This window comes from Microcebus murinus, chromosome 1 (genome assembly GCF_040939455.1).
Source record: "Microcebus murinus isolate Inina chromosome 1, M.murinus_Inina_mat1.0, whole genome shotgun sequence".
Classification (NCBI taxonomy): domain Eukaryota; kingdom Metazoa; phylum Chordata; class Mammalia; order Primates; family Cheirogaleidae; genus Microcebus; species Microcebus murinus.
The window spans coordinates 85939888-85953458 of NC_134104.1; the positions used below are offsets into that span (position 1 = coordinate 85939888).

A 13571-nucleotide genomic window follows, 5' to 3' on the forward strand; every position below is an offset into this window, starting at 1 on the left:
CTACTTGTCTACACTATGTCATATTTTTAAAAATGTCAGGTGCCTCACTATGACAATAGAGATTAACCAAAGTAATAATGTAATATTCCTGAGTGTTAGTCACTGAAATCCAAAGAAACACTTTTGTGATGACTGAAATATTAGTGCTTCATTTTAATATAAAATACTATGATTAAACCTAAATATAAATCAAAGGGGCCTGCTGCATTGGGAAAGGTCTATGTCTTTAAGCATCCCCTTAACTTTGTAATTTCCTTGACGTTAGTATTCCTTGACTTTGTAATCTCTGATCTTTGTAATCTTGACTTTGTAATCCCTTTCACTGTACTGACCCTGTAACTAGGTTAGGAGGTGAAGTGATTCTGCTATTTTTTTCCGATTGTCCATGTCAGGATATTCTTTTTTTTTCTTTGAGCCAGAGTCTCTATTGCTCAGGCTAGAGTGAAGTGGGATCATCATAGCTCACTGCAACCTAAACTTTTGGGCTCAAGTGATCCTCCTGCCTCAACCTCCCAGAGTATCTGGGACTTTAGGCACATGCCACCACATCTGGCAAATTTTTCTATTTTTTGTAGAGACAGGATCTTCCTATGTTGCTCAGGCTGGTCTAGAACTTCTGGCCTCAAACAATCCTCCTGTCTCAGACTCCTAAAGTGCTGAGATTATAGGAATAAGCCACTGCAACTGGCCAACATACATCAAATTTTATCACCATTGTTTTTCTATTTTCTTTTCTAAACAAGCACAATCCCTATTAGCTAAAGCCTGGCCTTATTACAACTACATTCTCAAGCCAAGGACAGTGTCTTTCCATAATAAATGTTTTTTTTCTAGATAAATGAATATACCAGTAAATAACAGACTAGTTGCCAAAGAGGACTTTGTCACAGTGCTTCGAACCACTTTTTTCAAACGCTTAATTATTAACACCTAGTCTTGCCTCTAGAAACATTTTACTCTCATTATAAATGCCTTAAAAAAAAAACTACAAAATTCTTGCACTCTCATTGAAGAAATACATAATAACTGATAATGTAGAAGCATGATGATTATACATATTTCAGTTTCTTAGATCAGCAATAAATGTGCCTTGAATTGGGATCACCATATTGTCTCATTAAAGTGTAAGGGAATCAGGAAGGGAGCTGGTTACTTCAGTTAAGTATTAACCTACATTTGTTTTTGGTTTTTCTTTGCAGTAGAAAATTTTGGTTTTCAGATGATGTTGAGTTTTATCTTTATGCCAGATCAAAACCTAAAATGGCTTTTTAGTTTAGACACGATTAATGTTTACAAATCAATTATAATCTTTATTTTTGGATTTTTGTCATTTAATTATTCAATATTACCCCTCCCCCAGTTGTTTTGGTTAACTATAGTACTCTAAATTAAGAGAAAATCCTTTGAGGAACAAAATCTTTGAAGATTTTATGTGTCATTGTGGTAGATAGATTTCTAAAATGGCTCTCAGTGATTTCTATTTCCTGGTATTCATGTCCTCATATAATCCTTTATCCTTGAGTGTGGACTGAACCATTAGTTTCCTTCTAACAAATAGAATATGGCAAAAGTAATGAGGTATTGTTTACAAGATTAGGTTATAAAAGACTGACATTTTTATATTGGCCTCTCTCTCTCTCTGTTTTCTCTCACTGTGTCTTCTCATTTGCTTGGTCTGATGAAGCAATCTGATGAGACCTAAGTGCTAAAGAACTGAGGGAGGTCTCTGGCCAATTGCCAGAGGGGAACTGAGACTTTCAATTCAACATCCCTTATGGAATTGAATCACATCAAAAACCTAGATGAGCTTAAGTGTGGGTCCTTCATCAGTTGAGCCTTCAGATGAAACTGCAGCTTTGGCCAGAGCCTTGATTGCAGCCTTTTAAGAGACCTAAAGCAGAGGACTCAGGTAAGTCAGGCCAGACTATTGACCCACAGAAATTATGAGATAACAAATGCATCTTCTTTTAAGTTGTTAAGTTTTGTGCAGCAGTTTATAACTAATAACAATCTTATATCATACTCCATGCTAGATATCAGATACTAAACAGAATCAAATCCAGCTCAGAATAGAGATTTTCATAAAACTGAGAAATTCCAAAATTGCTTTAAATTCCTATGACCCTATCCCAGATCTTAAAGCCTCATCACCACGAAACTATCACTAGTCATATGCAGATTGAGAAATGAAGAGATAATTGAAAGAAAACATATCAAGCAATGAGCAACAGCCATTGTTAACCCAGACTGGACAGATTATGAGAGCAAAACATAAACTAATTTTGTGATAAAATACTAAAATTGTGTGTTGTTACTGCAGTGTAACCAGGCCCTGCTTGACCTGACTGATTTATTGCCTGATGTTAAATTGATATGGTAAGCACAAATATGGAGATGCATTTATTTGGCAAATTTGTTTTTGTTTTCACTTTTTAACTCAGAACTTAGAAAAGATTTTAGGCAGATAATTCACCAAAGTTATCTTGTCTTATATTGCTTTCCAAAAGTTAATAGGAAAATGAGTAGAATTTGAACATTTTCTAGTACCTCTTAGATCACTGTCAGTTTTATTATAATTCTAGACTATTGCATGAGTATTAATATTATTACTCAAATTTTATAGACTATAATGTGATTGCAATAAATATTAAATTAAACTATAATAATATTATAAATATGTATTAATATTTAATTAATATATAGACTATATATCATATCATGACAACTTTATTATTCCAAGGATTTAATCAGGCATGGCATTTTAGTAATTTTCCTGTTATCTACATCATCATTTTTAACTCTTTGCTAGACTTTCCCTTTGTAAACACATACCCAATTGCATTTCTTGTCTTGAAACATGACAAAACACAACATTAACTACATCTCCACCTTCAGTTCTAGTCCTATCCCTCTCCTTTATTTTATAGCAAAACTCTTTGAAGAAGTCGTCTATTCCACTCTTTCAACTTCTCTCCATTCTTTCTTTCTGAATTTGCTTCAATCTTGCAAAATTTTTCTTGTTGTTATTGTCTAATTTCCTCCCCCACAACCTGCTTCTTTGTTGGTATTTCTCATCTCTGTTTATGACAAGTCCATTTTTTAATGTGTGGGCCAAAGAATTTGATGCCACACTGTTGATTGCTTTATTTTGTACATGTTTTATGACCAATCTTTCAGTAAATTGTGTTGGCTCTATCTTTAAAATATGTACGAAATCCAATCACTTTTATATTACTGCCCATGTTGCTCCTTGAGTTCAAGCTATCCTTATTTCCTACTTGGATTTTGACAATAGCCTCCTAACTGTGATCCCTGATTTGGCCATGCTTCCTAGAGTTTATTCTCAGTTAAACAGCCATAGTAACCAATTTGAAAAAATGGGTCCAATCATGGCTCGAAACCCTCCAATGGCTTCTGATATTATTGATAGTAACAGTCCGGGTTTACAATGGCCTGTAAGCTTCTATATAGCTGTTACCTTTGTACCTATTATATTTTATCTTCTGCTACTCTGTCACTTGTTTATTCTATTTCATCCATACTAGCCTCATTTCTGTTCAACAGCCACATCAGCGACCCTAGTGCCTCAGGTTTTTAAATTTTATTTTATTTTCTATTTTCTCTTTCTGGAATGATCTTCCCTGATAGCTGCAATGGCTATTCCTTCATTCATTTTATTTCTTCATTTAAAAGGTCATCTTTTCAATGAGACTTGCCTTTCCCACCTTATTTAATTTCAAACTTCCATTATCACATCAACAATTTCTATGCCTTTTCCCAACTTTGATTTTCTCCTTAGCACTCACCATTATACAAATTTTTATATATTTTTATAATTCATTTTATTTAATATATGTCTCCAAAAGTAGAATTTAATCCCCACAAGTACTGGGACCTTGTATCTTTTTGCTGCCATATCTTTATCACCTAGAGGAATGTTCGTTATTTGTTGAATAATTTAACAAAGGACTTGGCCTCCATCTTCAATTTATGGAGTAGTTATCTCTAAGAATGATGATGCATGCCTCTCTCAGAGGCTATATTTTTGTTTGCATCTGTTCCCTCTCCCCTAGAAAACAGTAGAGATAACCACTCCTTCCAAAGCATCTATTTATGGACTCAAGAAAAAGAGCTGGTATTTATTGCCCAATCAGAGACCAGTGCTATTCCTCCATCCCTACCCTTAGTTGCTTGCAATTTCTGGAGCCATATTGAATAAAAATGGAATATCTATATGGCTCCTCCTCATCAAATATGTGACTCAAGTTTTATACAAAGCCACAGTTCGCCAAACCAACCTGTCACTAATAGACCACAGAACTGGGTCAAAGTTAGATGGGTGAATTGACATGTGCTGCAAAATATTGGCAGTTTAAGTCTCTTACTTCTTTCTCTCTATTCCTTTCTTTCAGTGGATGTGTTTCTATTTTGCAAATGTGAGGCATTATACTAGGCTTTCAGGAAATAAGATTAATTCAGTAGTGGTTACTTTTAGATGTTCATTTACTATGGAAACAAGTGTGCATGAAAGAGGTCTTGCTCAGTTGCAAGGAGATCGCCTTTGGTCATTTGAGAATCAGGAGCACAAAGCAGTGTTAAGGAATTCACAAATATCTGAGGATGGGACCATTGCCATGTGTAAAATATAAACAATGTAAAGTTCTAATTGGATAAATCAGGTTCCTTCAGCTATGATAGGGACCACTTGTGATGGCTTTCACTATATATTTTTTATACTACATTATTTATTATGTAGTGTTTTATTCAGACCCCTACTGCTCTGGGCCCCAAATAGAGAAAAGTCTGTTAACTTGTGATATGATATTTTTGCTATCTTTTACCAAGAAGATGAAATTAACCTGGGTCAGAAATCTGTCTCTATGTCCTAGTCAGGTTAGTGTTGCTATAAAGGAATGTCCAAGGCTGGGTAATTTTAAAAGAAAAGAGGTTTATTTGATTCATAGTTCTGCAGGATGTACAAGAAACATGGTGCCACCATCTGCTTGGCTTCTGGTGATAGCCTTGTGCTGCTTCCACTCATGGAGGAAGGCACAGAGCAACTGGCCTGTGCAGATATCACATGGCAAGAGAGGAAGCACAGTGCGGGTAGGGGGTGGGCTCTTTTTAACAACCAGCTCTCACAGGAACTAATAGAGCAAGAACTCATTCATTGCCTCTAACTTGAGGATGGTACAAAGCCATTCATGATGGATCCACCCCTATGAGCCAAACGATTTCCATTAGGTCCCATCTCCAACACTGGGGTTCAAATTTCAACATAAGGTTTGAGGGAACAAACATACAAATCATAGCATCCTCCAATAAAATCATATCATTAACTCTTCTTTTATTTCCCCTCTTGTCAATGGGGAATATGAGGTGGATATCGAATAAGACATATAGATGTTTGAGTTTTTTGAGGGTGACCACATCAGGTTTGGTGGAAGCATGTTGTTACAAGAATTGTGGACTTGCTGTCACATTGCAGCTCTCCAGCCCAGTGACAACTGTTTATGTTCTGATTTTCAGAACAGTCTGATCAAATAACTGCACTGCTTTGTGATCCTAACCAGATATTATAGTACATGACATACTTATGACTTTCTGAGGGCAAGGCAGGAGCATAGGTTTAGATACGCAACAGAAGAATGATAACAAGAACTAACATTAAATTTTACTTAGAGTTACCTATTCAGGCAAAGAAAAATAAGTAGTAGATATTAATTTGAACCCATTATCAGAGAAGGAGAAAGCAAGAAACAGATTACCAAATAGCTTCATATAATTAATTAGTAAAATGTAACAGTCTGGGCTCAAACCTATGATAATTAATGATTATATTGTCTTAGTTTATAAAATGTAATTATTGATATATATTAAAAATTTTAATAAATAAAGCAAGGCCTTCAGTCGATCTCCTATGTTTTCTCTGCCTTCCTATTCAAGAAACTAAATAGGAGGCACTAGAACTAAGGATAGATATAATTTGGGCCTGATTAAAACTCTAGCATCAACTTTAATCTTAAGGTATAAATAAAAGTTTTTGGTAAAAAGGAAAACCATGCCAGATAACTTTCATCAATTGTGATTAATTTCAACCCCAAGGTCTTTTTTCTTACTGTGTTTGTGTTATAACTTCTAGCATGAGTCTCTCAAAACATAATTCATATATTTATTACCCTTTCAAAGTGTCTTCTAATTTTATAGCCAATGAGAGCAGCCCAATTTCTGTTGTAACTCTTCTGGTTTCATTAGCTATTTCTCATCAGTTTTCTTCTTATAACTCACTATCATCTGCCTTGTTCTAAACTGTAAACTGTTGAAACAATAATAATCTTATCGTTACTAAAAAATCTGTTAGAACTTACCAAGGTGTTATTTGGTAAAATATAATGCTTTTTCATTTATGTCCTTTCTCTGCCCTTATAAGATTCATTAAATTGAGTTTTATATTCACTCCAAGAAAACAAAGAACTATTCTCCAATGACTTCTAAGTTTGTTTTTAGTCTTCAAAATGTTTATTGACTGCCATGTGTTCCTCATCTCTGGAAGCCTACAGTACAATAAATTTAAGTTATCAGTAAACTAAACCTGATGTTAATGGTAAAATTATTTTGACTCAGATTATAATATTTCTCACATACCTGTGATTTGCTATCATCATAAAACTCATTTATGTGGATTATAAAAGTGGCTCTTCTGATGAATTATGTAATGCTCCACTTACTAGTCAAGAAACAAAGCCATTTATATTCATTTCATTTGCTATCTTCAATTGAAATTATTCTTCTTAACATTGTTATCAAATCTTATAAAACATTTTTTGAAACTCCATATTTGTCATAAAATATAGTTTATAATTCCAATAGTGTCTTTCAGTACCTTAAAATTTAACCTTTGCTGTATATTGTCTAAATGTTCCCCAAATATTTTTTGCCCCAAACAAAACACTTTTAAAGGATATTCACAGCCCTCTCACAATCAGATTTTTGTTGCTGTTACTATTGTTTTCTGTTCATGCTTTTGCTAGCAAGAGTGACTGCACGACATAGAGATATACCAGATTGCTGCATGTTGTCTTCACACTCAGGATTATTTTATGGAAAACTTTTACTGAAGTCACGCTAAGGCACCCCGACTTGTTTCAATATGGATTTTTTGCCTTCACAGCGAGAACTGCAAATTGGTCTCCCATCAACATGTTTTAGTAAGATTGAAACCTTCTTTCTAAAATTTGACACCTTCTTGGATAGAAAGAGGCTTCTCATTAGATGACAATATAAGACTCAATATATGGATCTGTTTCTGTCAGTTCACAGAAGCTGTATCTAAGGGAGTGTGTATAGTAGAAACCTATGAAAAAAAGTTGTAGTTAGTGTGCAATTAATATATATTGTAAGGTACAAAAAATGACAAAGTTTCTTCAACATATCTAGTAGTATCCATTTTTAAAGAGCATAAAGGAAAAAACAAGTTACATTAAAAACTATTGCTTAAATAGGTTATGTGTTTAAGTAATTAGGGAAAAATAAACAATGATTGATGTCAATATTCTTAATAAATTTTCAGTGATTCAGGACTAAATAACAAATATGATCCATTTGTTATGCTTTGGTAATTTTATCAAGATCACTTTATCCATGACATATCATATCATTCTTCAATCTATGTTAAACAAACAAAACAAACTAATAAACTAATAAAACAAACAGTAACAAAAACTTCAATAAACCTTTAAAACCTGGTAAAAAGAGATCAGAAAGGTAATTTATTTGGAAACTCTTATGAGTTGCATTTGAGAAACTGGGAATGTAATTTAATAAGTGAAAACTTTGGAAACTTGACACTTGCCTTCAGGTATTTAAAGTGCTATTGTCTGGAGAAAGAGCTAGACAGTCTGTAACTGTAGGCAAAACCTTGTACAAAATATTTTGCTTTTCAAACTCTCTTACTGACAGTAATAAGTCCTATCATAGCCCCAGCTTACCGCCTTGAGAATTTCCTATCCTTGCTGTAGGGAGAGAGAGTCCATGCATATCATAATGGACACCGTAAGTTGATGAGACAGAGCTAAAAGTTCTGGGTGAACAAGGTGTCTAGATTTAGAAGACAAAGTACCAAAGAAGAGGAAACTACAAAGAGAATGCTGACAATCTACAGAGGATCTCCCTCAAGTATTCAGCCGAGTATTGATTACTGAATATGTATGAGAAAACTACCCATATCCAGGAAAAGAACGAACTGAAAGGATCAAAAGGAATAGAGCCAGGTTTGTACAATGACAAGAACAGAACCAGACAGACCAAAAACTTTCATAATTTATGAAGCATTGACTAGAACTTTCAGGAATACCTTGCATCAGCAGTAAGACATAATTACTCTAAACAGACTACTGCTTCTAACTTCCCAAACAAAAAATTAAAAAGGATCCAAAAGTATCACACTGTGTCCAAGTAACTTAACCACTTGTCAAGCATCCAGTTAAAGATTACGAAGCATGCAAAGAAGTAGTAAAAACATGGATCAAAAAGAGGAGAATAATTAATATTTTAATCAGTAACTTGATTGAAAACTGACACAGATGTTAGAATTAGCAGAAAGGGACATTAGAAGAATTTTATTAATGTACTCTATATGTTTAAAAGGTTAGGTAAATAAATGAAAGGTGTAAAAAAGATACAATTTGAACTCCTAGAAGTGAAAAATACAATGCCTAAAATTAAAAAAAAAATACATCAATGGTATTAATGACAAATTATATATTGCAGAAGAAAAGATTAATAAACTTGAAGACATAACAACAGAAATATACAAAATGTAATAGAGACAGAAAAAATAATTAAAAGAAAATTACAAAGAGCATGCGTATTCAGCAGAGTATTGATTACTGAATATGGATGAGAAAACTACCCATACCCAGGAAAAGAACCAACTGAAAGGATCAAAAGGAATAGAGCCAGGTTTGTACAATGACAAGAATGGAACCAGACAGACCAAAACAAATGATTTGCCAATCATTTGTTGGCGCGTGGGCGCCAACAACCTGGAGTGTGTGGACCTGGAGCTCACAGGCGCCAACAGTCTGGAGCGCATGGACCTGGAGCTCACGGGCGCCGGCAGCCTTGAGCGCATGGGCCCTGCCACGGGCCCGGCCTTGGGTGCTGGCATTGAGCGCATGGGCCCGGCCATGGGTGGCGGTGGCGGTGCCAGCTTTGACCGCGCCATCGAGAGGGAGCGTGGCAACTTTGGAAGAAGCTTCGCAGGTTCCTTTGGTGGAGCTGGAGGCCATGCTCCAGGGGTGGCTAGGAAGGCCTGCCAGATATTTGTGAGAAATCTCCCTTTTGATTTCACATGGAAGAGACAAATTCAACGAATGTGGCCACGTGCTGTACGCTGACATCAAGATGGAGAACGGGAAGTCCAAGGGGTGCGGAGTGGTGACGTTCGAGTCTCCCAAGATGGCCGAGCTTGCCTGCCTGACGATGAACGGCAAGAAGCTGGGTGGCCGGGAGATTGACGTGCGAATCGATAGAAACGCTTAAGCAGTTGCCTTTTTAAAACATCGATACCAGACCTCTGAATTTGTATTTTTTCTTGTTAACCATTTTAATTTGTTGGCTGGATGTATAAAGATGTTTAAAAAATTCAGTTGCTGTTTGGGGTAATTTGAATTACGTTTTAAATGACTGGGTTTCCATTTGACTGTTTGCATTGAGGTTGCAATGTGCGCAATTTTTTTTGTAGTGGTGGCATCTTGTTGACATCAAATATGACTTTGATAATAAATACCAGTTCCTTAAAAAAATAAAAATAAAAATAAAAAACTTGAACAGCCCAATATATATGCAATAAGAGACCCTGAAAGTGAGAGATGGTACCTAAAAAAATTAAAATAAATAATTACCTATATTTTCCCAGTTTGATGGAAAATATAGAACCACAGATGAAAAAAAAGGAAGAAAAAAACTCAATGAACTAAAAACACAAGAAAAATGAAGAAAACTACCCAAGACATACCATACTCATGATAAAGAGATAATCTTAAAAGCAGCTAGATGGAGGAAAAGGTGGGGGGGTGATCTTATCAGAAATTGGCAGAACTAATCAACAGAAATTATAGATAAACTTGAATACTTCATCCAACAAAAAGCAGCCTAAAAATTCTTTTTTAGTACCTAAGGAACATTGACTAACATAAAACATTTTCTTGCCTGCAGAATAAATATTAATAAATTCTTTAAAAGGATCAAATCACATAATATATTTTCTCTGATAAAAATGGGATTAAGTCAGAAATCAATAATAGAAAGAGATATTAAAATTCTTCAAGTATTTATTTGGAAAAAAACAGCATACATCTAAAGGAAATATTGGAAAGTAAACTGAATAAAAATAAAAGTAAAACATGTCAAAATTAGTGGCATTCAGCTAATGCAGTACTTAAGGGAAGTTTATATCACTAAATGTCTTAAAAAAGAAAAACGTATCTCAAATCAATTATCTAAGCCTTAAGAAACCAGAAAAAAATACAGCAACTAAAATATAAATTAATTTTAAAAGTTCACAAGTATCAAAGGAGAAAGCGAGAGAGTGAGAATCAATAAAACCAAATACTAATTCTTTGAGATCAATACAGGCGATAAACTTCTAGACAAGTAGACTAAACAGAACAAATGGAAAAGACACAAAAAAGATATACGTGAAATGAGTCAGGCAAGATCACTATAGATTCCATGGATATTAAAAAAAACATATGATAATTCCATGAAAAAAATTTTATGTAAGTATATTCTATAATAGGTTAAAATGGGCAATTTCCTTGAAAATCACAAGCTACTATAATGTTGACGCAAGAAGACATAGTTAACCCAAATATCCCTCTATCTATTGAAAAAGTTGAATTTATAGTTAAAAACCTTCCACAAAGGAAAACTCCAGTCCCAGAAGGTGTCAATGGGACATTATACTAAATATTTATGGAAGAAATAATACCAACTCTGCACACACTCTTCCAGAAAATTAAAGAAGAGGAAATTTTAAAAAATCATTCTGAGGTCAATATTATTTTGATACCAAAATCAGAAGAAAACATTATGAAAAAATTATAGAATGATATCCATCATAATATATATGTAAAAAAGTTTAACTACATATTAAGAAATTAAATACAAAAATAAGGAGAAAGATAATATATCACAGGAACAAGCAGGGTTTATTCCAGGAATGCATGGTTTAACATTCCCAAACTAATGAATCTAATTCAACAAATAATAGACTAAAAATAAAAGCTTTATGATAATCTTAGTAGATGCAGAAAAGCATTTCACAACATCAGTATCTATTTATACTAAAAGTTTTCAGCAGAGAAAGAATAAAAAAGGAACTATTTTATCTTGATAAGGGTCATCTATGAAAAAACCTATAGCTAACATTGTATTTACTGGTGAAGAAAGAAATGGTTTTTGCCTAAGATTACAAAAAAAAAAAAATGCAAGGATTTCAATTTTCACTACTGCTATTCAACATTGCATTGCCAGCTCCAGTCAGTGCAATAATGAAGGAAAAAAATGAGAGGCATCCAGATTTAAAAGATAGAAACAAAACTATTTATTCACAAAAGACATAATTATCTATTTAAAATATAATGGCATCTACAAAAGAACAATTAGAATTAGTTTATCAAGGTTGTGGTATACAAGATCAACATACAAAAATAAATCATATTTCTATATACTAGCAATAAATAATATGAAATTGAAATTATGTAAAGATGCAATATAAAATAATATTAAAAACTAAAAATTTTAGGTATAAATCTGACCAAAGATTTGCGAACCTATACATCAAGAACTACAAAATATTTCTGAGAGAATTTAAGGACAAAATAAATGCAGAATATGTTGTTTTTGGATCAAAAAACTCAACTTTGTTAATGTGTTGGTTGTCGACAAATTTATGTATAGATTCAAAATAATATCACTAAAACTCCCAGAAAGGACTTTTCATTGAAATTGACAAGCTTACTCTAAAATTCATATGGTAATGAAAAAATAGCATTGATAAAAACAGTGAAGTTGAAGGGCCTGCAACTATTTACTTTAAATCTTATTATAAAGCCATGGTAACAAAGTCAATTGCTGCTGATATAAAGATGGATAAACAATTCTGTAACAGAAAATCTAGAAGCAGATCTACATATATATGATCAATTAATTTTTGTGCAACAGTAATGCAGTGGAGAATGTATAGCATCTTGAACAAGTAGTGCTGCAACAATTGATATGCACATGCCAAAAAAATGACTTCTATAACTCACACAACATACAAAAATTAACTTAAAATGAATCATAAATCTACATGGAAAACCTGAAGTTATAACACTTCTAGATGAAAATGTGGAAGAAAAATTACTGTGACTTTGAATTAGGCAAAGAATTTTTTAAATAAAACACTAAAAGCACATTCTATGAAAATATTTATAAATCAGACTCTACCAAAACTAAGAATTTCTGCTTTCTGAAAGATTCTCTTAAGAAAATGAAAAGACAAGCTCCAGAGTGGGAGAAAATATTTTATAATCATTTATCTCATAAAGTTTTTGTATTCAGGATCTAGGTGTCCTCAAAACTCAATAATAATAAAATATACAACCCAATTAAAAATGATTTTTTTAAGGAACATTTCATGAAAGAAGATATATGAGCAGGAAATAAAAATCATGAGAAGCTGCTCAACGTTGTTATTAATTAGGGAAATGCAAAACAAAACCACAATGAGATACCACTACCCATGTATTAGAATGCCTAAAAATTAAAAAAAAGAATCCTAATCTGTCACCTGGGCTGCAGGCTGGAGTGCAGTGGCACAAGCCCAGCTCGCTGCAATCTCCAACTCCCAGGCTCAAGCCACCCTCCTGGCTCACCCTCCTGAGTAGCTAGGTCTACTGAAGTGTGCCACTATGCCGTTATTTATTTATTTATTTCAGTAGAAATAGGGTCTCACTATGCAGCCCACTTTGGTCTCCAACTCCTGGCCTCAAGTTGTCCTCCTTCCTCAGCCTCCCAAAGTGCTTGGATTACAGGCATGAGCCACACCATCCGGCCCAACTGAAACTCTTATACACTGCTGGTGGTACTGTAAATGGAGCAATTTGTTTTGTAAAGTAGTTTTTAAATTTCTTAAAAAGTTAAACATATACTTAGAATATGACCCAGCTATTCTACACCTATGTAGTTATGCAATAGAAACCAAAATGTATGTCTACAGCAAAGACCTGTACATGTATGTTCATGACAACTTCATGTGTAATAGCCAGAAACTGAGGTTAATTTGTTTATCAAAGGTAAATAGACAAACAAATTGTGCTATGCCCATAGCTCAGCAATAAAGAAGAATAAACTATTGAAAACATGCAACATTATGGATTTATCTCAAAAAAAATAAACTAATAGAGAAAAGCCTGGTTCCAAACAACAATAACCACATATAATCAATAATTCCATTAAAATAAAATTATAGAAAATATAATTTATATAGATAGATAACAAACCAGTGGCTGCCTGAGGGCTAG

General features: G+C 33.7%; 1 pseudogene; it reads left to right on the forward strand.

Annotated features, from left to right (window-relative positions):
- The first annotated feature begins 8894 nt into the window (after positions 1-8894).
- Positions 8895-9630, forward strand: LOC105869914 (heterogeneous nuclear ribonucleoprotein M pseudogene; annotated as a pseudogene).
- Positions 9631-13571: the final 3941 nt, after the last annotated feature.